The 24268-nt window shown below is 40.0% G+C and overlaps 1 protein-coding gene across 3 annotated transcripts in view; it reads right to left on the bottom strand.

Moving 5' to 3' along the window:
* DPYD (dihydropyrimidine dehydrogenase) overlaps positions 1-24268 on the bottom strand; it is a 542721-nt gene that overhangs the window by 427664 nt on the left and 90789 nt on the right. The gene's annotated exons all lie outside the window — the stretch shown is intronic.

Genomic DNA, 24268 nt, shown 5'->3' with positions numbered 1-24268 from the left:
ATTCTCACTGATTTTAAATATTTGAACAGCATTTCTCTATTAATGAAACATACAGTAATGTAATACATGAGGTCATAAAAACTGAGTCTTTGTGCCTGTTACATTCATTAATTGCTTTTGATATTCTTGCATCAGTTTAACTATCTGGACTTTAATAGCACCTCTGTTAGCATAAATCATATCTGGAAAAAGATAAAAAATAATTTTTGTATAACTGTTTGTTTTTCTTTTCCCCTTTTTCCCTGGAACTACAACTACTTAGTGATCAAAATAGTTTATTATTTTTCACTTCTTGTGCAAAAGTTTTCAGACACTCAATGTGCAGTAAAAGCCATTTTCCCTTCTCCAACACCACATTGCAGATATGGCTGCTGGAACAATTTGCATAGTGGGGTGCTGAGAGCCATTGAACCAAACTGTAAATCCTGTATATGATGGAAACGTCAACGCAGGGTGTTGGCAGCACCTCCAACACCCCTAGTTCCAGCACATATACTTGCAGAACACTGTCAGCTTTAACAATCTGGCTAACTCACTTTGCTTTGTGGTTTGTGGATGTTCTCTCTCTCTTTCTCCCGCCCATCAGATATGTGAATGTGTCTGTTTTCTAGATATAGACTCCAGGGTCTGATTTTATTCCCATTGAAGGCAATAGCAACACTCCCATTGACTTTAGTAGTGCAGGATCAAGCCCCTATACATCAGTCTACCTATAATCCACAAAATACTTAATCATGTGCCTAAAGTTAAGTATGCACGCATGTGCCATAGACTTCCATGAGACTTATTCAAATGCTTAAAGTTAAGCATATGCATAACCACTTTACTGAGTAGGGATGGACTCAAGCATAGGCTTAAGTGCTTTGCTATAACTATGCAGGTGCAAGCCCTGGTGAAGATATGCTGGTGTAAAAAGTGGCTTGTACTGGTGCAGCTTATCCCAGTTTGAACCCGGAGTAACCATATCAGTGCAACCCAGAGTTTACATGAATGCAGTATGTCCACACTAGTTGTTTGTGCAACTGCAGCTATTTCTGTGTAGCTACACTAGTGCAAACAGATAAATATTTGGCTCCCTTGCCAAACTACAGAGCATATCACAAACAGTACAAGAAACCAGAATAGTGCAATTATTCAGACTGTTCTTTAGTAGTACATAATTTTGTGAGAATGTTACTAAACAGCTTAATGACAGGCATAGCTGAGACAGCCAACCTATTTCCTCCAGGTCAGGTTCCTGCCAGATTTTTTAGCAAGTAAATATAGCCCCAAAAGACTGAAATAAGTCTTGATAAGAAGTGGCAGAAAAGGGCAGGTGCAAGGAGCTGTCTTAGTGTTGTTGGTGTTTTCTTTTTTAAATTATAGTTAATCAGACCCTTTTTAAGGCCCCAATCCGGCAATGAGCTCCATGCAAAATATAAGAGTCAGTCCTGTGCCTGGTTTCAGAATAGCAGCCGTGTTAGTCTGTATTCGCAAAAAGAAAAGGAGTACTTGTGGCACCTTAGAGACTAACAAATTTATTAGAGCATAAGCTTTCGTGAGCTACAGCTCACTTCATCGGATGCATCTGGTGGAAAAAACAGAGGGGAGATTGATATACACACACAGAGAACATGAAACAATGGGTTTATCATACACACTGTAAGGAGAGTGATCACTTAAGATAAGCCATCACCAGTGGCGGGGGGGGGGGGGGGGGAAAGAGGAGGAAAACCTTTCATGGTGACAAGGTAGGCTATTTCCAGCAGTTAACAAGAATATCTGAGGAACAGTGGGGGGTGGGGTGCCTGAGAATATTTTAAAGTAAAATAAGCTTCGCAGATGTATCTCAAATCCACTCCAATTCCAATATAAGATATCATATCCTAAAGAGTTAATGATGAAATCTGGTTGGAACATACTACCACAAGGAGAGAGAGAACTGGCTGTTTTTCATAATATACTGCTGTAGCCCTATTTATTACTACTGCAAACACTGTGTCAGCATTTCCCTTATTTCCCTTGTGTTACTGCAAATGCTCCGAGAACTATGGATAAGAGCGCAATATAAACTTTAAGAGTATTAGCATTAGCAAATGTGATTTTTTTTTTGCCAATTAGATTTTTTTTTTTAATGTTCTTAACTCAACCTTGGGTTGGTGCAATGAAAAGGAAAAAAAAGGAGGAAAAAAGATTCCAAACTGCTGTTTTGCAGCAAATAGTTCCAGTGGGCAGCAGAGTTTCAGGGATAGTTTTATCCTAGGGAGAGAAACTTTCATATGTAAAAAGAAAAGGAGTACTTGTAGCACCTTAGAGACTAACAAATTTATTAGAGCATAAGCTTTCGTGAGCTACAGCTCACTTCATATGTAAGTTACAGGTGTCACACTCATTTATGGAGAGGCTCAAATGTTGATTTTAACATTAATCAGAAGGTTTACATTTATGACAATTTATTACCTTCAATCCACAGTGGATCTCCCACGGATGTCAATGGGAAGTTTGCACAAAAATCAGGAATAGAATATGGTTCATGGATTTAGTTATCACTGTTCATTATTTGTTCAGCATCTTATTGTTGCACTCAGCATAACTTAATGGAGAAATATGCTCCCCTACGAACATAACTATTTCTTCACTTTGTTTATCCTCCCTCTCATTCAGCTTTGTACATGACCTATGATCTTTTTTTCCACATTTCCTTTCTGGAAGCAGCTCCCAGTCCCTGCGCCTCTGTAGATTTCACCTCCGGCCCCATAATATCCGCTGGAACGATTAGCAATTAAATAGATAATCATGCTTACATGAAAGCGTCATCACCAAGCTCTAAAGTTAAAACCCAAATGAGATTAATGGGGGCAGAGGGATTCACACCTCTCAGAGCCATTGTTTTAGGATATCTGAAGAAATGGGAAAACAACATTGGTTCATATTTCAAATGTTACTTTGCCAGCCATGAAGGCTGAACATATGCCCCACCCCCTTTTTTTAAATGAAAGATTAGAATCTTCAAAATCTGAATGTCACATGGATCACATAAATATATCACACAGGCTGGTTCAAGCTTGTGGGCCAGATAACTGACATCCCTGGTGTAAGGTGACCCTTTACAACTCTCCAAACTACAGATCAACATCTTTAGAAATGATTAACTTTGCTGTAGTCAGTGGCTTTTTTTTTTTTTTTTTTTTTACACTTAAAAGAGGCTGTCACAGATCCACAGTAGGGGTGCTATGCTCCCACTATCAAACAATCACTTGGAGGAACCCCTTCAAATTGCCAGACCTCTAAAGGGGTCCCAATCTTCCTTTGCGGTAGGCCACACTGCCTCTGAGATTGAGCCTCCAGGCTCCAGCACTCCTGCTTCAAACTATGAGCTCTAGTCAGTGAATTCAACTGAGACAGACTCCTAGTTAAAGATTTGTACACTCTGCAGAGACTAATGCACCTCAGCAAGTATTTGCAGGATCCCAAGCTGCATTTTAAATTCTACTCTGCTTTGATTAGTCAACTGGAATGCAGCATCGGAAGTCCTTAGATTAGCACAGAGAAATGAAGGCTAAAGCTTAGCCCATTTTGGTCAAGCCAGCATCATCCACCAGCCAAGCTATAGCAGATTCCATTTTAGACTCTCTCTCTCTGACCCCTTAGAAAGTCCAAGGTGAGAGCAACCAGCCTCTTCCAGAAGCCAACACTTCATCCCATGCCTGTCATGTCTCAATCCTTTGTCACCAGGCAAGGCCATGCTGAGTTTACAAACCCATCTGCTGGACCTTCCTACTATGAGTATCAATTGTTCAATTCTTGTCCCGCTGGACCCACTGTTGATCTAGGTCAGTTTCCACCAGTTGTTTAATGACCCTATTCATTGAGGCCCACACAGAAAAGCCACATCCACTCTATGTCCCGTGCTGCCCTATATCAAAATCTTCTCTCTCTGGTAGTTCAGCATAGACATGTCTTTATCTAGAACAAACTTTTTTGAAGCACAAAGACTTAGTAGGGTTACATTCTATAAGGCAGACCAAAACTGAAATTATTAAATGAAAAATTAATTGGGACATGGGTGTAGGTCTCAAAGATCAAGAGTACACAATAACAAGTCTTCAGTCTGATTTAGTATTAGAGAGAATAAGACTCCATCTTGAAATGTTGAGTCAATGAGGTACGTGCTAATTTGGATTCTTTGGGCCAAATTCAGAAGTGAAAGTGAGTCAACATTGGTCTAATTTATATGCTAAGGAAGCTGAAAGAAGGTGCAAGTTAAAACACCTCAGACTGTTAGACTCTCACTCGCTTTTAAAAAAAATAAGCTAGCACCCTCCTCGCAATTGCTTTGCCTTCTGCATTCCTCTCTTGAGGACATTCAGTATTTAAGGCACTATGCAAAGAAATGCAAGCTGCATGTGGCTAGGAGTCTAATGGAATCTGAGTCCAAGGGAATCTAGCAATCCAAACTAGAATGATTTACGACTTCTTCCAGCCTGCCTCTACCATTTAGACCCACTTGTCTTGAGAATTTCAGAACAGCTGGACTGTATGAAAAGGTTTAACAGTGGTGGTACCACCAGTATCAGAACTGCTGTTCCTTAGTTAAGCAAAGTGGGAAACTGCTCTATAGAGTTCACAAATTCCACACCTACTTATCAGGACAGACTGCTAATTGATTTGCCCCTTATTTCAGAGTTTCAATGATATGAAAGACCATTAGAGGATCTTACCCTCTAAATCTAACATTTAATTCCATAACATTTTACTTGATCAGATCTTCATTATTTCATTATCCACATTATCACTGCTGTAACCTCATTTTTATTGACCATCCTGACACCCACATCTTCCCCTTACAATCCATTCAAAATGCAGCAACTAAGATTGTCTTTATGACTACGTCATTACCATTCCCTTTGAATCCCTCCATTGGCTCCTCATTTTCCAGTGTGTGAAATTCAAGTTTCTGGTCCTCATCTTGAAAGGCCCTTCACAATTTTGTACCTGTCTACTTATCCGCTAATGTCTGTTGTACCGCCCTCTGCTCCCTCCAACGATGCCAACCACAAATACCTACTTGTGGGCATAGCTATTATACTGTTACTACATATTACTTACGAACTCTAACTGATCTTATTATATTATTCTTATCCTCTCTATGCATTCTATACCTTTTGTGTCAGATTGTGAATCCTTTACTTACATTGAGTTACTCCTGAGTAACTACTCACCCATGTAGCCTCACTGAAGTCAGTGGGACTCTTCATACAATTAACTGCCCACCAGTGTGTATAAACGATCCACAATCTGACCCATGACTTGTTACACTCACTTGTTGCATTTTGTTTCAAATTAGACTGGAAGCTTTTGGGGATAGAGACTTAAAATGGAGCCCTAACACTGACTTGGGCTTGACACCAATGCAAATATGTAACAGAAATTGATAACAAAAATATCATCTAATTAATGGTTAATTGTTTAAATATATTTCACTTTGATCTTATAATATGTGGGAACACATTATTTTAAGATTAACCATCATTCTGTAATTTGTTCAACTTTAAAATAAAGTTTTTCTTTAAAAAATACCCTCTGCTTTTCAAATAGCCTTCAGAGAGCAAAAATCTTTCATTTTTCAAATCTATTGATTTGAACAATACCTATATTCTGTACAACAGATTGATAGTATTTAAAAAGCACTTTTGGAGGAAAAGGTCAAAATGGACATTTCCAAGGATGCAATCTAGATGCTGCAGACATATCTATATCTATTTAGTATGATATGAAGCATTTTCACACATTGTTTTGATGCTATGTATGGTACATGATTCATTCTAGGGAATCACTTAGAATGGTATTTTACAAAAATGGAAGGAAATAACTACTTGCACATATATCTGTGATTCAAAACCTTCATTTAAGCAATGATACCTATCCATCACCAATATCCTTTGCTTTAATAGCAGTTCTTTAGGTATAATGAGAGAACCTAAATATGCAATGTGTTTACAGCACATCAGACATTCATTAGTATTCATTAATAGATTTCTGCAACTACCAGAGAAAGAGATGGCCTTTCCTTGTAGGCCAGTGCAACCTGAGTACAAGGATGGGTACCCAATGTGCCCTTTAGATCTTAGGTTATCATGCCCTCAGTAAAAAAAAAAAAAAAAAAAAAAAAAAATCTGCTTCCATAAGACGCATTTTTCTAGGTATTTTTAAAGAAAAAACATTTTTGTTTATAATAAATTAATAATAAATTTCAGCAAAAGCATTTTTCCAGGTACTTGCAATTTTTAAATTATTTATTGCTAATATTGCTGCTAAGTTCCTGCCCAACTTAATTTTTCCTCTCAGTTGGCAACCTTTGATTACACACACTTGACAGTTAATGGAAGGTCATAATCGTATGAAATTTGATGTTAAAACAACAAATATCTCACATGATCTCTGAATATCAGGGGTTCCACAATCTATAATTAGAAGTTACAATGCAAGAAATCCGTGAAAATTTACATCCCATCCAAGTAAGTGTCTTTTTATTTCAATGAGGCATAGAGATAAAACATGCTTACTCTGATCTGAATTACTGTACTGTTCTTGTTAAAAACCACCATCTGTCAGAGATTATCCTATTTTACACAGAGGGAACATGCATTAATTATTAATCCTATTCCTCATAGAAATGTACTCACACAAGATCAGGACCATCCTCAGTGTGACAGAAGTATTAGTGTTCTTAGCAGGTAGCCTCTGGATGGAACTTGGAATGGATCCCTGGAGTGCTCTCAACAAATGAGCTGTTTCAGGGCCAGCTTGCTGGCCATAAGGTAGGGCTCTGTACTGTCATACAGGAAACAAAGGTTGAATTCCCAGGAGCAGAGTCTGATTCTGTGAGACATCACAAACAAGGTGTACTGTAGAAGCCATACAGTTAGGGGCTTGCCCCTGCAAGGGGCTGAGCACTGGCATGATCCAGCAGAGTACTTACACATGTGCTTAAATTAAAGGACTATGTCGTTATGTTGACTTCAGTGGGACTTTTCAGATTAAAATTTAAATTAAATTTGTGATTAAGTGCTTTCTTGGATTGGGCCAAAATGCAGGTTCACAACCTTCATGGCTGGTGTTAGAGGGAACACATTGCTATACACTCAGACTTGGTGTGGCAGATCTGTCCTGTCCTTTGTAATGAGACATTGAGGACAGATGAGTTAAGTAGAGATAAATAACGGGGACTTCAGTGCTCTACACTGGACTATGTAAAAGGGGCCATTTTTCAAAGAAAGTTTCATACTCCCATTTCATTTTCCACATAACACTAGTATCATGCAGTTCCTGATTCTTGTTTTGTTCTCATGTTCCTTGAGTTTACATTGCTTGACTCTGACTTTCACCTTCCAGGGTGGATTGATTTAAACCAATGCAATTTAAATCACCAATTTTAATCATGCACTTCAGTTATTTTCCTAAAGAAAGGTTGATTCTCATTGGCTGGTAGCTATTAAAGCATGTTGATTTACAACTAAGGCTTTGTCTATACAGCACACCTCTTTCAGGCATGTAGTGTATGTACGTGGGTAGCCCTCCAGTACGAGTTTAAGTAGAAGTGAAGTTGGTGAGGCACGGCACACAAACACATCTGAAGTTATGAGAATACCTGAATACATACCCTACACACAGCTCTCCACTTGCCCATTCTGGGCCTTCCCTTCTTCACTGCTATTTTTAGCCATGTAGTGTCCCTCTGCCTTCCAGCTGCTGGAGTCTTTCCCTGCTTCAGAAAAAGACTCTGCCAGCAGGGAAAGGCTCTGGAGCCTGGAAAGGGTCTACTAGCCCCCCATTGCTGGAGCCTTCCCCTGCTGCAGGTAAGGACTCCAGAAGTGGGGAGGCAGTGGGGAAAGGCTTTACTAGCTCACTGCTCCTAGAGCCCTTCCCCGCTGCAGGAAAAACGCTGGTAGAAGGAAAAGGTTCAAGCAGGGGGGAGGCAGTGGGAAAAAGCTGAGTCTTCCCCCCCCAGAGCCTTTCACTGACACATGTAGCTACACACAGCCGGGTGTATGCAGCCTGATTTTCACTGCAGCATGTAGCTACATGCTATTCATACACCACCATGTGTAGTACAGACATAGGGCAGGTCTGCACTGGTACAGCTGTGAGCATTAGCACTTCAGTGATGACGCTACTACGCTGATGGAAGGGCTTCTCCCATCAGTGTACATAATCCACCTCTGCAAGAGGCGGGAGCTATGTTAATGGGACAAGCCCTCCCATCAACACAGCGCTCTCTACCCCGGGAGCTAGGTTGATATAATACGTAGCTCAGGGTGTGGATTTTTTACATCCCTGAGTGACATAGTTATACCGATGTAAGTTTGTAGTGTAGATCTGGGATTTGTCTAAGTATTACTTTTGCACTACATTTTGTGCTTCTTTTTGCTAACCAAGACAATACGGTATAGCTATACATATTTATTTAAGCAATTATATAGCTTAATTAAACATATTAAGTCTTAATTTTCATATTTTATTATGCTAGAAAATGGTGAATCATGTATTTCTTATTTACTAGGTAAAATTTTTACTTGCAATTTATATCAAGCTCTATTCGATGGAAATTCAAATTAAATTAAAAATTCACAAAAAATAGAATTGCATTTTATTTTTTATTAAATAAAACTACATTAAATTCTCTCGATATATAAAAGAAGTTTATCTTTTTTTAAATCAAAACATGCTTTGCATTTAAAACTCACTGATTTATTAAACAAAAGTAGTATTATCTGTGGTTAGTGAATTGAACTGGTCATTTTGGTTACCATGTCCTTCAAGATTTTAGAACTAAATTAACAGATTAATAGATTTCCAAAACTGGAAGGAACTACTGTGAGCATGCAGACTAACTTTCTGTATAGAGACCATAGAACTTCCCCAAAATAATTACTAAAGCATATCTTTTATAAAACATCCAATCTTGATTTAAAAGTTGCCAGCAATGGAGAATCCACCCAATCATATGTAAATTGTTCCAGTAGTTAATTACCTTCAATGTAAAAAAAATTAAAATCACTCCTGATTTCTAGTCTAAATTTGTTTAGCTTCAACTTCCAGCCATTGACTCATGTTATACATTTCTCTGCTAGACTGAAGATTAAATATTTGTTCCCCATGTAAGTACTTAGTGTAATCAAACCTTCTCTTTGTTAAACTAATTAGATTGTGCTCCTTGAGTCTCACGATAAGGCGTGCTTTTTAACCCTTTAATCATTCTTGTGGCTCTTCTCTAAACCCTCTTCAATTTATCAACATCCTTCTTGAACTGTAGACAGCTGAACTGTACTCCAGCTGTGGTCACACCAGTGCCAAAAACAGAAATACAATAATGTCTCTACTCCTTCTTGAGATTCCCCTTGAGATTATGCATCCAACCATTACATTAGCCCTCTTGGCCACAGCATCGCACTGGGTACTCATGTTCAGATGATTATCCATCATGCCTTCCAAAGTTTTTCAGACTCAATGCTTCACAGGATAGAGTCCCCCATCCTCAAAATATGGAGTACATTCCGTTTTCAGGGATGTGTACATTTAGATTTAACCATATTAAAAACACATATTGTTTGCTTGCACTCTGCTTACTAAACAATTCACATCACTCTATTAGTGACCTGTTCTCTTCATTATTTACCACTCCCCCATCTATTATGTCACCTGCAAACTTTATCAGTGAGGTTTTATGTTTTCTTCCTAGAAGAGCTCATCCATAAATCTAGTTTTTATTCACAAACTGGAAGAAGAAAACACACTTGCTGTTTTTTCAGCTCCCAAATGATTTCTTAACTTTGACTAAACTAGTCATTGAACAGAAGTAGTTGAATAAACCTAAACAAGGAAAAAATATTCCTCCTGAACCTGCACAAGAGGATACTACTGTCAAAAGCTGGTTTAGCTCTTCAACAGACTCTGGTTCCAAGTACTTAGCCAGTAACTAACACTACTTCAGTCGTTTGACTTTATAACTTGCAACAAACATGTACTGTTTAATATTAGTTTTTTGCATTTAATATAAATTATTATAATAGCTTATAAATTTAACCCTTAACAGTTTGACAATTTCAAATTTAATTTAAATAGGTTTATTTTAAGAAAATTAACCTGAATTTAAAAAAAAATCAGATTTTTTTTAAAAAAAATAGGGTGCATTTTTTTTAAAAAAAATCTTCCATTTTTATCTGCCCTGCTGCCTTTGGTTCAACATAATTAGCTCTAAGCTTCAATCTTGAGCTAAAGTTAAATTTCCTTGATGCATTCCACCTTTTAACATCTCTGTGGGAAAAACTGTAAAGAAAGACTATTGAGCAAAGTAAAGACTCACAAAAAAGTCCTGTGTTTTAGGGATTGCTAATTTAAGACTGCAACACAGATTCCTAGACTGAATTTGGCACAATGACATCCATCTGTGAAAAAGCTCCTGTCTTGCACTTTGTGAAGAGCAAAAACAAAATTTTACAGGATTTCCAAAGAAAAGTAAAGTAACAGTGGCCAATACTCCTGTCACATATATAAAGGGAAGGGTAACAACCTTCCTGTATACTGTACTATAAAATCCCTCCTGGCCAGAAGCACAAAACCCTTTTACCTGTAAAAGGTTAAGAAGCTCAGGTAACCTGGCTGGCACCTGACCGAAAGGAACAATAAGGGGACAAGATACTTTCAAATTGGTGGCGGGGGAAGGGGGGAAAGGTTTTGGTCTGTCTGTTCTGTGTGCTTGCCGAACACAGATCAAGGAAGCAAGCAATCCAACCCCATTAGAATTAGTATTAGCAAGGGGCACAATGCATTAGCTTATTTTTGTTTTGGCTTGTGATTTTCTCTGCATCGAGAGGAAGGTGTACTCCTGGTTTTCTTTTTGTAACTTTAAAGTTTGGCCCAGAGGTAAATCCTCTGTGTTTTTGAATCTGATTGACCTGTAAGATTATCTTCCATTCTAATTTTACAGAGGTGCTTCATTTACCTTTTTTCTTTCTAATAAAGTTCTGTTTCTTTTAGAATCTGATTGGGGTATTTTTTAGTGTCCTAAAAAACCCAAGGTTGGTCTGTGCTCATCTTGTTTATTCTCAAGCCTCCTCAGGAAAGGGGGTGTGAGGGCTTGGGGGGATATTAGAGGGGAGTAGGAACTCCAAGTGGTCCTTTCTCTGAGTTTGTCTAAATCACTTGGTGGTGGCAGCATTACCTAATCCAAAGTAGAAGGGAGAATTTGTGCCTTGGGGAGTTTTTAACCTAAGCTGGTAGAAATAAGATTAGTGGGGTCTCTCATGCAGGTCCCCATGTCTGTATCCTAGAATTCAGAGTGGGGAGGGAACCCTGAGAACTCCACTAAACCATCCTTGAAAAATGCAAGGACTAGTCAGGTACAGAGATCCCAAAACTATGTTCTATCCACTGCTTTCACATATGTTTCCCTTTGATAGGGTGCATGTACCCAATATCTAACAGGACAAGGAAGGGGTTAAAGTCCTTCACTGAGAAAAGTGGAGAATATCTGCCCTGCCAACCCTGGGAAATCTGTCTGAGCTGCCAAGCATGGAGGGATGGCACTCCATTGGAACTCATTAAGGAGACAGTATACAGGAGGGGATCCAGCTAGTAATTTACTATGGGGGCAGAAGTGACATGAATATCTTTCTGCACCAACCTGTAAAAATATATTAGCTCTGAAGCCAAGGAACAGAAAATAACCAACTCTGCCTGAAAGGAGATAGGTTGTTTGTTTTAATTTAGTACCAACATTTTCCACTGGATAAGAGGAACTATTTATATTCTTCAGAGCAAATAAACATATTTATTTATTTTCAGTGCTTTGCATAAAGAGACCATAGGTTTACTGTCTAGAAGCTAGAGGGCCATGGTTTCTAATACGGTAAAAAGAGATGGCTGTGCATAAAGCCCTAAAGTTTTTTGTGACTCTTTTCCCGTGGGTGGAACATTAAAGAATACCATTTTCCCATTTGCTCTGATACCCATTTGTTTCCGGGGAACGTGGATTGTGATATATTGGAGGATGCATGTCAGATTCCTGTGTTTAAAGTTTTCATCAGTCAGCACGAAGGGTTCTTGTAATGATTTCCCTAATTCTCATGCAGCTTGCCCTGTCTCTTAATACAGCTAAACCTTCCCTGACAGAGAGAACTTTATCCACAGACACAGGAAATATTTCTGAAGAGCAACATTTGCTCTGTGTTAAGCACCAGATTGCACCAAGAGACAAATATATTTAAAAAATCCTAGGTGAAGATATTCTATGATCTCTCAACACTCCTAAAAAAAATTGTTTACCTACCCTAACACAATTATCAATATATTCAACATCTTTGTATTTAGACTTCAAGCATTTCTGTATAAGCACTTGTACATATACTCAGGTACCAAGTGCACACATTTGCAGCAAGTGCATGTAACATGGGTTTGCTTGCCAAGTGAGGTTGCCTCCCTCCTTGTCTACAGTTATGAAAAAGTGCTTATGTGGGGAAACAAAATTAATATATTCCCCAGTCCCCCCAGTCTGCCTTGTCAGCCAGCACACGCACTGTTGGGGCCCAGCATTTATTGTAGGAAAAGTAAGAACAGCAGCCTCTGAGCCTCCTTTTTAAATACTGGCACAACCGCACGGGATGCAGAGCCATCCCAGTCCCTATTTCTCCTGTGGCCCTATCCATAATCCCCAATTCAGGGTTTTAAATTGACTGTGCAGTCTGCTAAGCACTATGACCATTCACTAGCCAGATGTAAATTATGGGAGGGAGTAGCAAATCTGCCTTGTCTAACACTGCACATCTCCAGCAGTTTCTCTACAACAAGGGATGGAAAGAAACTGAATACGCTGGACTCATCACCTCCACGGCCTCTCAGTCTCTGGATTCAAGGAAAGAAGTAGTCATAGTGGCAACCCCCATCAGCAGCTTCTTCAGTAACACACTGATGGGAAAAGTGTGATGGCACGCAACTAACTATTGATAAAACATACAAGTTCTTCTACAGAAATGCTAGTTCTCATATTGACTCGGTACATGTCGTAGGTGCCACCTCCGTGGGTGCTTCAGGGCTGGAGCACGCATAGAAAAGAAATCAGTGGGTGCTCAGCACCCACCTCCCTCTCCCAGTGCCTCCCAACCGTGAGCGGCCCCGCCAATCAACTCCTCCCCCTCCCTCCAGCATCTCCCACCCGCCACGATCAGTTGTTTTGCGGCATGCAGGATGCGCTGGGGTAAAGGTGGTGCTCAGAGGAAGGGGTGGACCCGGGTGGGAAGAGGCGGGGAAGAGGCAGGGTGGGGGCAGAAAGAGGTGGAGTGGTGGTGGCAGCAGGGCCTGGGTGGAGTGGGGGCTTGGGGAAGGGGGTGGGTGGTATAGGAGCTAGGGACGGAACGGGGGGATTGAGCACCTCCGGGGCCCACAGGAAACTGGCGCCTGTGGTACATGTCACCTCAGGATGGGATGCAGAGATAAAATGTCTAGACACCATTAATGACTGCTTCTTGGAGCAGCTTGTCCTGGAACGCACAAAGTGAGAGGCAATTCTTGATTTAGTTCCAAGTGGAGCACAGGATCTTGTCCATGAGGTAAATACAGCTGAACCACGCAATAATAGCAAACATAATGTAATTAGATTTAACACCCTTGTAGGGAAGGAAAATATCAAAGAAACCCAACACAGTAGAATTTAACTTCAAAAAAGGGAACTACAAAAGTATGAAGAAGCTAGTTAAACAGAAATAAGGGAACAGTCACAAGCTGTGTTCCCTCTAAACTGCGTGGCCAGGCGGCCACTCAGAGTGATTCAAGTGCCACACACTTGATTAGCAGAGCCACGCACATACAGCAGCATGTGATCAGGTGTCCCTTCCCCTGGTGCTTTGTAGCCACATTGCTCCTGCAGCTGCTCCCAGGACCCTCCTGCTGCCGTGCAGAGCGGGGGTGGAGGAGGGTGCTGATATCAGCGTGTTCCCCCCTCCCACTCCTGTATCCCATCTCCACAGAGCAAGGGAGAAGGGACTGGGGGCTCAGGACTCGAGCAGGAGAGAGCTGCTGTGGTTTAAGGTTTGAACCAGCCTTTTGGGTGGTGAGTGAGTGAGTGCCTAAAAGAAACAGCACACGGTCTCTCAGAAACTTCCCCAGCAGCCAGCATACATACTGTCTCTGTGTCAGACACAAACACAGTCTTTCACACTCACCTCCCAACACATACTTGTATTATTGTTATTGTTACTTCTTGGTACTTCCTGCAGTGCAATATATTCTCTGTAATTTTATTCTTTCAAAGTGTGTTATCTTAAGTTTTTTGACTGGTCTATGCAGTTCATAATTTTTATTTCTTTCTTACACTTAAATTTAATTCTTTGAGTAGTGAGTTCTAAAATGCCTAACTTGTCCTGGCTGGTGTAATTATCCCTATGGTAACTTTAAATATATATGTTATATCTAGGTTTTTGTTTCTAATGGTGGCACACATCCACACATACCTCAGTGCACAAAACAAAATTTATTCCGCTCATGGATGGAAAAAATTAGAGGGAACATTGGTCACAAGGGTGAAAGGCATACAAAGGAAAGCAGACTATTTAAAAACTCCCATAATACAGGCTCAGACTAAATGTATACCTCAAATCCAGAAAACAGGACAAGAACCAAAAAAATGCCCCAAGGCCAAACAGCAGAGAAAAAGAAGTACAGAAAGGCAAAAAAGCATCCTTTAAAAATTGGGAGTCAACTCCTACTGAGCAAAATAGAAATAAGCTCTGGCAAGTCAAGTGTAAAAGTATAATACGGCTGGCCAAAAAAATAATTTGAGGAGCAACTAGGTAAAGATGAAAAATATGCTGTTAGTTTTTGTAAGTACATCAGAAGCAAGAAGCCTGCCAAACAATCAGTGGGGCCACTGGACCAGTGAGGTGATAAAGGAGCACTTAAGAGAGACAACACCATTGAAAAGAAGCTGAATAAATTCTTTGCATCAGTCTTCACTGCAAAGGCTGGGGGGGGGGGGATTCCCACACCCAAGCCATTGTTTTTATGTGACAAATTAGAGGAACTGAGGTATCATTAGAGGTGTGGAACAAATTGACAAATTGAATAGTAATACGTCACCAGGGCCAGATGGTATTCACCCACGAGTTCTGAAGGAATTAGATTCATAGATAATAAGGTCAGAAGGGACCATTCTGATCATCTAGTCCGACCTCCTGCACAGCGCAGGCCACAGAATCTCACCCACCCACTCCTATGAAAAACCTCACCCATGTCTGAGCTATTGAAGTCCTTAAATCATGGTTCAAAGACTTCAAGGAGCAGAGAAGCCTCCCTCAAGTCAACCATGCCCCATGCTACAGAGGAAGGCGAAAAACCTCCAGGGCCTCTCCAATCTGCCCTGAAGGAAAATTCCTTCCCGACCCCAAACATGGCAATCAGCTAAACCCTGAGCATATGGGCAAGATTCACCAGCCAGATACCCAGGAAAGAATTTTCTATAGTAACTCAGATCCCATCCATCTAATATCCCATCTCAGGGGATTTGGCCTATTTATCCTGAATATTTAAAGATCAATTACTTACCAAAATCCCATTATCCCATCATACCATCTCCTCCATAAACTTATCGAGTAGAATCTTAAAGCCAGATAGATCTTTTGCCCCCACTGCTTCCCTTGGAAGGCTATTCCAAAATTTCACTCCTCGGATGGTTAAAAACCTTCGTCTGATTTCAAGTCTAAACTTCCTGGTGGCCAGTTTATACCCATTTGTTCTTGTGTCCACATTGGTGCTGAGCTGAAATAATTCCTCTCCCTCTCCTGTATTTATCCCTCTGATATATTTATAGAGAGCAATCATATCTCCCCTCAACCTTCTTTTAGTTAGGCTAAACAAGCCAAGCTCTTTAAGTCTCCTTTCATAAGACAAGTTTTCCATTCCTCGGATCATCCTAGTAGCCCTTCTCTGTACCTGCTCCAGTTTGAATTCATCCTTTTTAAACATGGGAGACCAGAACTGCACACAGTATTCTAGGGGAGGTCTCACCAGTGCCTTGTATAACGGTACTAAAACCTCCTTATCCCTACTGGAAATGCCTCTCCTGATGCATCCCAAAACCGCATTAGCTTTTTTCACAGCCATATCACATTGGCAGCTCATAGTCATCCTATGATCAACCAATACTCCAAGGTCCTTCTCCTCTTCCGTTACTTCTAATTGATGCGTCCCCAACTTATAGCTAAAATTCTTGTTATTAATCCCTAAATGCACAACCTTACACTTCTCACTATTAAATTTCATCCTATTACTATTACTCCAGTTTACAAGGTCATCCAGATCCTCCTGTATAATATCCCGATCCTTCTCCGAATTGGCAATTAAAATATGAAACCACAGAACCACTGCAAATGTTATGTGGATTTTTTAAAAAGACACTGAAGAAATCCTGGCAGTTGGAAGCCAGAAGTTTAACTTCAATACCAGGCAAACTGGTTGAAATTATAGCGAAGAACAGAATTATCAGACACAGATGATCATGATATCTTGGGGAAGAGTCAACATTGCTATTGTAAAGGGAAGTCATGTGTCACCAATCTATTAGAATTCTTTGATGGATTCAACAACCATGTGGATAAGAGTGATCCAATTGACATAGTGGACTTGGTCTTTCAGAAAGCCTTTCATAAGGTTGCACATGAAAGGCTCTTCAGCAAAGTCATGAGACAAGAAAAAAGGTCCTCTCATGGGTCAATAAGTGAATAAAAGACAGGAAACAAAGAAAAGGACTAAATGAATAGGCATAGTTTGATTTCTATATGGGGGGGCGACTCCAGTCAGGCCAATGGGGCCACACTTGGGGGGGGAAGGGGGAAGAAAATTCTGTGCCTGCCCACAGGAGTGCCATTTCAGATTTATTTATTTTGAGGAGCGGCAACTTTAACCATAATTCCAGGGGGCTACTTAGGCAACGGAAAACTCTAGGGTTTTCTTTGTTTTAAGATAATAACATGAAAATTATCTGAAAATTATCTGACAGGAGCACTTTATCTAATTCCTGTATCAAGAAAGAAAATTAAAATTAAATATTAGACCCACTCAGCTCTGATACTAACATGTTCTGACATCTGGTGGAAAGTCACTTAAGGGACACTGGTTAGGTTTAAAATTGTAATGCATATTCTTACTCAGATATTCTTACTGAAGTCAGAAATGACCATCATGATCATCTAGTCTGCATCTTGCAGGCCACAAAACCTCACCCAATCACTCCTGTAATATCCCCTAAGCTCTAGCTGAGTAACTGACATCCTCAAATCATGGTTTAAGACTGCAAGTTACAGAGGATTCATCATTTACACTAGTATAAAACTGCAAGTGACCCATGCCCCATGCTGCAGAGGAAGGCAAAAAAACAACAACAGGGTCTCTGATAATCTGACCTGGGGGAAAATTCCTTCCCGACCCCATATATGGTGATCAGTTAGACTCTTAGCAAGTAGGCAAGACCCACCAGGAAGATATCTGGTAAAGAATTATCTGTAGTAATTCAGAGCACCCCCTCCCCGCCCCCTCCATCTAGTGTCCCGTCTCCAGCCATTGGGGATTTTTGCTACAGGCAGTCAAGGGTGGGCCACACGCCACTGTAGGCAGTCCTGTCATCCATCCCCTCTATAAACTCATCAAGCTCAGTTTTGAAGCCATTTAGGTTTTTTGCCCCCACTGCTCTTCTTGGGAGGCTGCTCCAGAACTATACTCCTCTGATGGTTAGATTTCAACCTAATTTCAAGCCTAAACTTGTGGATGGCTAGTTAATAGCCATTTGTTCTGGAGTTCACATTGTTGCTTAATTTAAATAACTCCTCTCCCTCCCTGTTTTTTATCCCTCTGATACATCTATAGAGAGTAATCATATGGTTAGGCTAAACAAGCCAAGCTCTTTGAGTCTCCTTTCATAAGGTAGGTTTTCCATTCCTCCAGTCATCCTAATAGCCCTTCTCTGCATCTGTTCCAGTTTAAATTCATATTTCTTAAACATGAAAGACCAGAACTGTACACAGTACTCCAGATGAGATGTCACCAGTGCCTTGTAAAATGGTAGGTTTCAGAGTAGCAGCCGTGTTAGTCTGTATTCGCAAAAAGAAAAGGAGTACTTGTGGCACCTTAGAGACTAACAAATTTATTAGAGCATAAGCTTTCGTGAGCTACAGCTCACTTCATCGGATGCATTGTAAAATGGTACTAACACTTCCCTGTCTCTACTGGAAGTACCTCGCCTGATGCACGCCAGGACTGTGTTAGCCTTTTTCATGGCTGCATCACATTGATGACTCATAGTCATCCTGTGATCAACCAATACATCCAGGTCTTTCGCCTCCTCTGTCATTTCCAATCGAAAAGTCCCCAACTTATAGCAAAAATTCTTGTTATTAGTCCCTAAATACATGACCTTGTGCTTTGCACTATTAAATTTCATCCCATTTCTATTACTACAGTTTACAAGGTCACCAGTAAACAGTGTCATCTGTAAATTTTAATAGTACATACCCACTTTTTGTGCCAAGGTCAGTAATAAAAATATTAAATACGATTGGTCCCAAGACTGATCCCTGAGGAATTCCACTAGTAACCTCCCTCCAGCCCGACAGCTCACCTTTCGGTATGACCTCTTGCAGTCTCCCCTTTAATCAGTTCCTTTTCCACTTTTCAGTTCTCATATTAATCCCCATCTTCTCCAGTTTAACTAATAATTTCTCATGTGGAACTGTATCAAATGCCTTACTGACATCCAGGTAGATTAGGTCTACTGCATTTCTTTTGTCTAAAAAATCAGTTATCTTATCAAAGAAAGATATCAGTAACTTTTGTCACTACCTCTTGAATAGGACAATTGAAAAAATTGTAGAAAAATCTACAATTACTTTCTATCATTTAGCAAAAAGAACGAGGAGTACTTGTGGCACCTTAGAGACTAACAAATTTATTTGGGCATAAACTTTTCTGGGCTAAAACCTACTTACTTTTTTCAGTTCACCAAGCTTGGAACAGACCATTTAACTTTATGAAATAGCCTAACAGCCCTTTCTTATCTTAATCAGCTGTTAATTACTCTTGTTATAAACAAATTCTGAGTCCACGCCTCAGGGCCCAAGCTGGGAGAACTCTCCTGTCTCCTCTGCAGAACTGATTATATTGCATTATAAAGCTGCCTGCCTGAGGCTTGCAGTTTGGGGGGGGAGGGAGAGGAGAACGCCTCCCCCCCCATGTCCCACCCCATATCCTCCCATGACTAAGTGGTCAGTTTTCACAGTGGACAGAGGTACATAGCTGGGTCCCCCCCAAGGATCTGTACTGCAACCATAGGTGCCGGCTTCCTCTGGGCCCCGGGGCATGGCAAAGTTTGCAGATGATACAAAATTACTCAAGTTTCAGAGTAGCAGCCCTGTTAGTCTGTATTCGCAAAAAGAAAAGGAGTACTTGTGGCACCTTAGAGACTAACAAATTTATTAGAGCATAAGCTTTCGTGAGCTACAGCTCACTTCATCGGATGCATTTGGTGGAAAAAACAGAGGAGAGATTTATATACACACACACAGAGAACATGAAACAATGGGTTTATCATACACACTGTAAGGAGAGTGATCACTTAAGATAAGCCATCACCAGCGGGGGGGGGGGGGGGGGGGGGGAGAGGAAAACCTTTCATGGTGACAAGCAAGGTAGGCTAATTCCAGAAGTTAACAAGAATATCAGAGGAACATTGGGGGGTGGGGTGGGAGGGAGAAATACCATGGGGAAATAGTTTTACTTTGTGTAATGACTCATCCATTCCCAGTCTCTATTCAAGCCTAAGTTAATTGTATCCAGTTTGCAAATTAATTCCAATTCAGCAGTCTCTCTTTGGAGTCTGTTTTTGAAGCTTTTTTGTTGAAGTATAGCCACTCTAAGATCTGTGATCGAGTGACCAGAGAGATTGAAGTGTTCTCCAACTGGTTTTTGAATGTTATAATTCTTGACGTCTGATTTGTGTCCAAAAATTCAAAAATGTTTCCATTCTGAAACTGAACAAAAAATTTTGAAGTTTCCTATTCCAGAAGAGATATTGTTTAGAGTTGATGAAAATGTTTAGTTTCAATAGAACTGAAATGTTTCGTTTAGAGTTCAACTTTATATTACATTACATAATACAAAAATTTAAAATGGAAATGAAATGTCATTTTGAAATGGGAAAAAAATCAAAATCTTCTTTAACAGAAAGGTTGAAACTCCAACATAGGTGGCAATCACGTAGCCTCTGCTTTCTCCATATATCCCCTGACAGAGATGAGCTGTCCAGCACATATGTGCTTATGCCTGGGTTGTTAATCAACCAATTATTTAATCAGAGGTCTTTTCATACTATTGTATCCATAAAGAAAAGGAGTACTTGTGGCACCTTAGAGACTAACAAATTTATTAGAGCATAAGCTTTCGTGAGCTACAGCTCACTTCATCGGATGCATTTGGTGGGGGAAAAAAAAAAAAAAACATATTGTATCCATGTGATTTTGTAATGCAACTAGACAATGCCTCATGCACAGGGCCAGGAGCAACAACTCAATCCAGCCCTAGTGATATGTCTTCCTATCTCTATGTAAAAAAATTAAAGGTGTTGAATTTCTCATTCTTTCTTGCTAGAAGGCTGAGGCACAAACAGCAGACTCAATGCAACAGCACTGAACAAACTCAAAAGAGTCCTTTAATAAGAACAACTTTTTCAAGGCTTTCCTTTCTGCTGATATTTGAGTGTTTCTTTGCAGGAAAGAGCACAAGGGTACCTTTTGTTTCTACCAGCACGTTCAGACTGGAAATAACTGAAAAACAGCAGATACTTGTTTTTTCCGCAAATTTAGCCTCTGATTTGCTTCATATTCCGATCCAGATACGATTCAGGCCAGACATTTGTTTAACAAAAAATTGTGGAGGTAGGTTTTTTAAAGGTGGGTTGATCTTCAGACTCAAATTCATTCAGATATTTCTCTGAAGTACAAAATACTAAGCTAGAAAAGGGAAAGCACATCGCATCCTAAAGGAATGGCATGAGTATTTGCATAGTTGTCACAAAAGTAATAATTACACTGATACACCAGGGGAACAATGGTAATTTCACAGTAGCCCATGTTGCTATTATCACCCTATATCCTGATAACTGTGAAATTAATTTGTGGCACCACTGTATGTGTGAGCCATAAGCTGTTCCCTAGGTAACATTATGCTACTATTGAGAAGGAATGTTTGGCAGTAAAATGGGTAGCAGCAAACTGATTATACAAGAAGAAAGTGTCTCTATATACAAATAACCTGGCAATCAGTGAAGATGAGGAAAAGGACTCTATTGCTTTCTAAGAAGGGAGTTTATGCTATTAACTGACCATTATTCATTGACTGGAATATTCAAATATAAAACAAAGTGAGAAAATTACTATATTGTATTTAGTGTCAAAGCCCATTGTTTTAAAATGCAGCCAAGAAACAGTACAAAAAATGTTGAACACTTTTGTTTCCCTATCGAGTCATTTTCCAGATTAACTGTTAAATGACTATTTTGAGTATAAAAGCAAATTCTGATATTTAGTAGAATAAAAGTTACATTTTTAAGTGATAAAAATACAGGTGTCACAGATCTGGGGATGTGCCTTTAGCTTCCTTGGGCTGGGCAGAGTTTAGGCCCTCCCTGACTTTGGGCCTGATTTCTGACACTCCTCTTCACAGTGAGGACCCCACAGCCCAATTTCTCCAGCCTTCAAAACTAGTGCCGTCTCTCCCAAGACCCCTCCCCAATCCAAGCAGCTCCTACACCTGCACTGGGATTCTGGGAAATGCGAGAGATTTTACTATTTTTAATATTTTTCTCCTCAGGTGCACGTGACAGTGAAAGGCAACAGACACACAGACATTAGGATTCCAAAACACCCTTGCTCTTTACTTAGGTAGATATACAGAGATATACACTGACCTACACAAAATACTGAACACACCTACATGCATTCCCCTGCTTCAGGTTCCTCACCACTATGGAAAATCCTTTGAGCTTAGAAAGAGTTATCTGAGAATCCATCCCCTGCACCTCATGGTTTCTCTTCAGAATCATGATCAGGTCACTTTCTTTGTCCTTGGCTGGTCCCACAATTGAACTGGATCCTACCTGCAGCCATCTGATTGTTTATATAATACTTTACATGTGCAGAATGGGTTACTGACATAAGAGACGACATCCCTGCCCCAAAGACATTCGAAAATTAAAGTTCAATCTTGTAAATTGTTGAGCAGTTTTGTTGGGAGGTACCTACGGCCCTCGCTGTCCAATAAGTAAAGAGAAGAGGAGCATACTAACCACCTCAGCAGGCTCTTGGCACCTTGCAGTATTGTTCCCTTTATAAAGGCACAACATAACCAGAAATAATAAATTGGTAGCAACAGCAGCAGTGGTATTTGTGGAGAAACCAAAAATAAAATCAAAGGGCTAGTTAGTGAGTGTCTGTCTGTCTACCAAAGCGGTCTTTCTTTGTTTTTAAAGGCACCTTAAGTTAAACTGTGTGCTAACAGGTAGTAAAATCTCCTTACAAAAACCATCAGGAAAGCCCTGACTTCAAGAAACATATCCATAAGTGGAATCTGTGTAAGGGGAGTCAGTGGTGGGAGCAAAATGTTTGGTCAATAATAGGAATACCGAATCAAAATAAACTTTTCTATCATTCTGTTGGGTATCACACAGCTGTATTTGTGAGGCAGTGTATAAAGAGAAGGTATGTACGATTATTCATGTCAAGTTTGGACACATTTTATTCTTTAACCTAAAGCTTGCCTCTATGAAGCCCATGTAGCTAAGGCTATGTTTGTATCTGTCCGTGAGAAAGCTGTTGAAACAATAGCAGCACTTCTTATACACAGAGATTCAGTGGGATTTTGTTCCTGAGAAAAAGCAACATCTCAATGTCAGTGCTAGTCATCAGAGCAAAACAAGGTGGTGAGCAGACACTGTGATCTACTATATCCAGGGATGAGCATGTTTTGTCACTGCGGTTTTGATCTTTATCTCTGACTGATATTCCTTTTGTGATTGTTACCACAAGATATTGCCCCAAGAACCCCAACAGACAATGTTCAAATATGCTTTTTCAATCCAAAACAGAGCTTTCTGAACTTTAAAAACAGCCCTTGTGATCTTAAGCCAGCTTTCAGAGTCCTAAAAGGGGCTAATCTAGTATTCTTCGTTAAACACAGGCACATGCCATACTAAAATTATGTCATTGCTCAGAGGAAAACTTTGACCACCCTCTAATTAATTATATATCCACAAGGCAATAAGCTCATTGACTCCTAGTCCCCAGGAACTGCACTGCACCCCTTGCCAAATCTACACCTGTCCCCATTCTCCCAACATTCACAAGCATTTCTTCTTTACCCATTTGCAATCATGTGACCTATTTTTTTTGCAAAGCTCCTCAGGTTTCTTAAATCCACATATGAGCTCTACATAACATCTGTAGGAAAACTTTGCATTAACTAGATGGGCTACCTGAGCCTATCTGGTTAGATGCCTGCTGGTCTCGGTGCTGTTAAGTTTTCCCCATGGGAATTATCACCCATTAATATTTTGTCTGCAAGTTTCCTGCTGTGCTAGTGTCTTATAGACTCTTTATTCTCAATTTGCAATCAATGGTTATTTTCTTCTACCTACATGACATTGCTTTTGGCTCAGGGAGTATGGGCCAAGCTTATTTAGCTGGCATCTTAACCCCTGTACATGCACCAGACTCTCTTCTTTATTTTCTTTTCTATGCTCTTCAGGTACCAGTGCTGAAACAATGCATAAATCAGCTAGAACTTACTTCTCAGAAACATGAGTGCTGCAGGTGACAAGCAACCTTTCCTGCATTGGATCAATGATGTTAAAGGCATCTAGAAATGCTTTCTTTAAAAAAAGATATAAGTGTATTACTTTAGATCCATGGAAGGCTATGAAAACTCGTAGCAATTGCTACTCCCCTACTGTAAGCCCAAACTTGTAGTCTCCGGCAACATTTTTGTGGCTATGGGGCATTACATATTTTAATGCGTTAATTAACCCAGGCCACATTAAACATGACTGGATACTTAACATATGATGGTGGTTTAGTGAACTACTTGAAACTGATGGTGCCAGTACTATCTGAGGTAGACAAATGTTTGCATAAAAAAGATCCACCCTAGATATTAGCGTTAATAGATATCCTCATTGGCAATTTCAGTAAAGAGG

The sequence above is a fragment of the Dermochelys coriacea genome, chromosome 8, assembly GCF_009764565.3.
Source record: "Dermochelys coriacea isolate rDerCor1 chromosome 8, rDerCor1.pri.v4, whole genome shotgun sequence".
In the NCBI taxonomy this organism is placed as follows: Eukaryota; Metazoa; Chordata; order Testudines; family Dermochelyidae; genus Dermochelys; species Dermochelys coriacea.
This window is presented reverse-complemented; position numbering and strand designations above follow the sequence as displayed.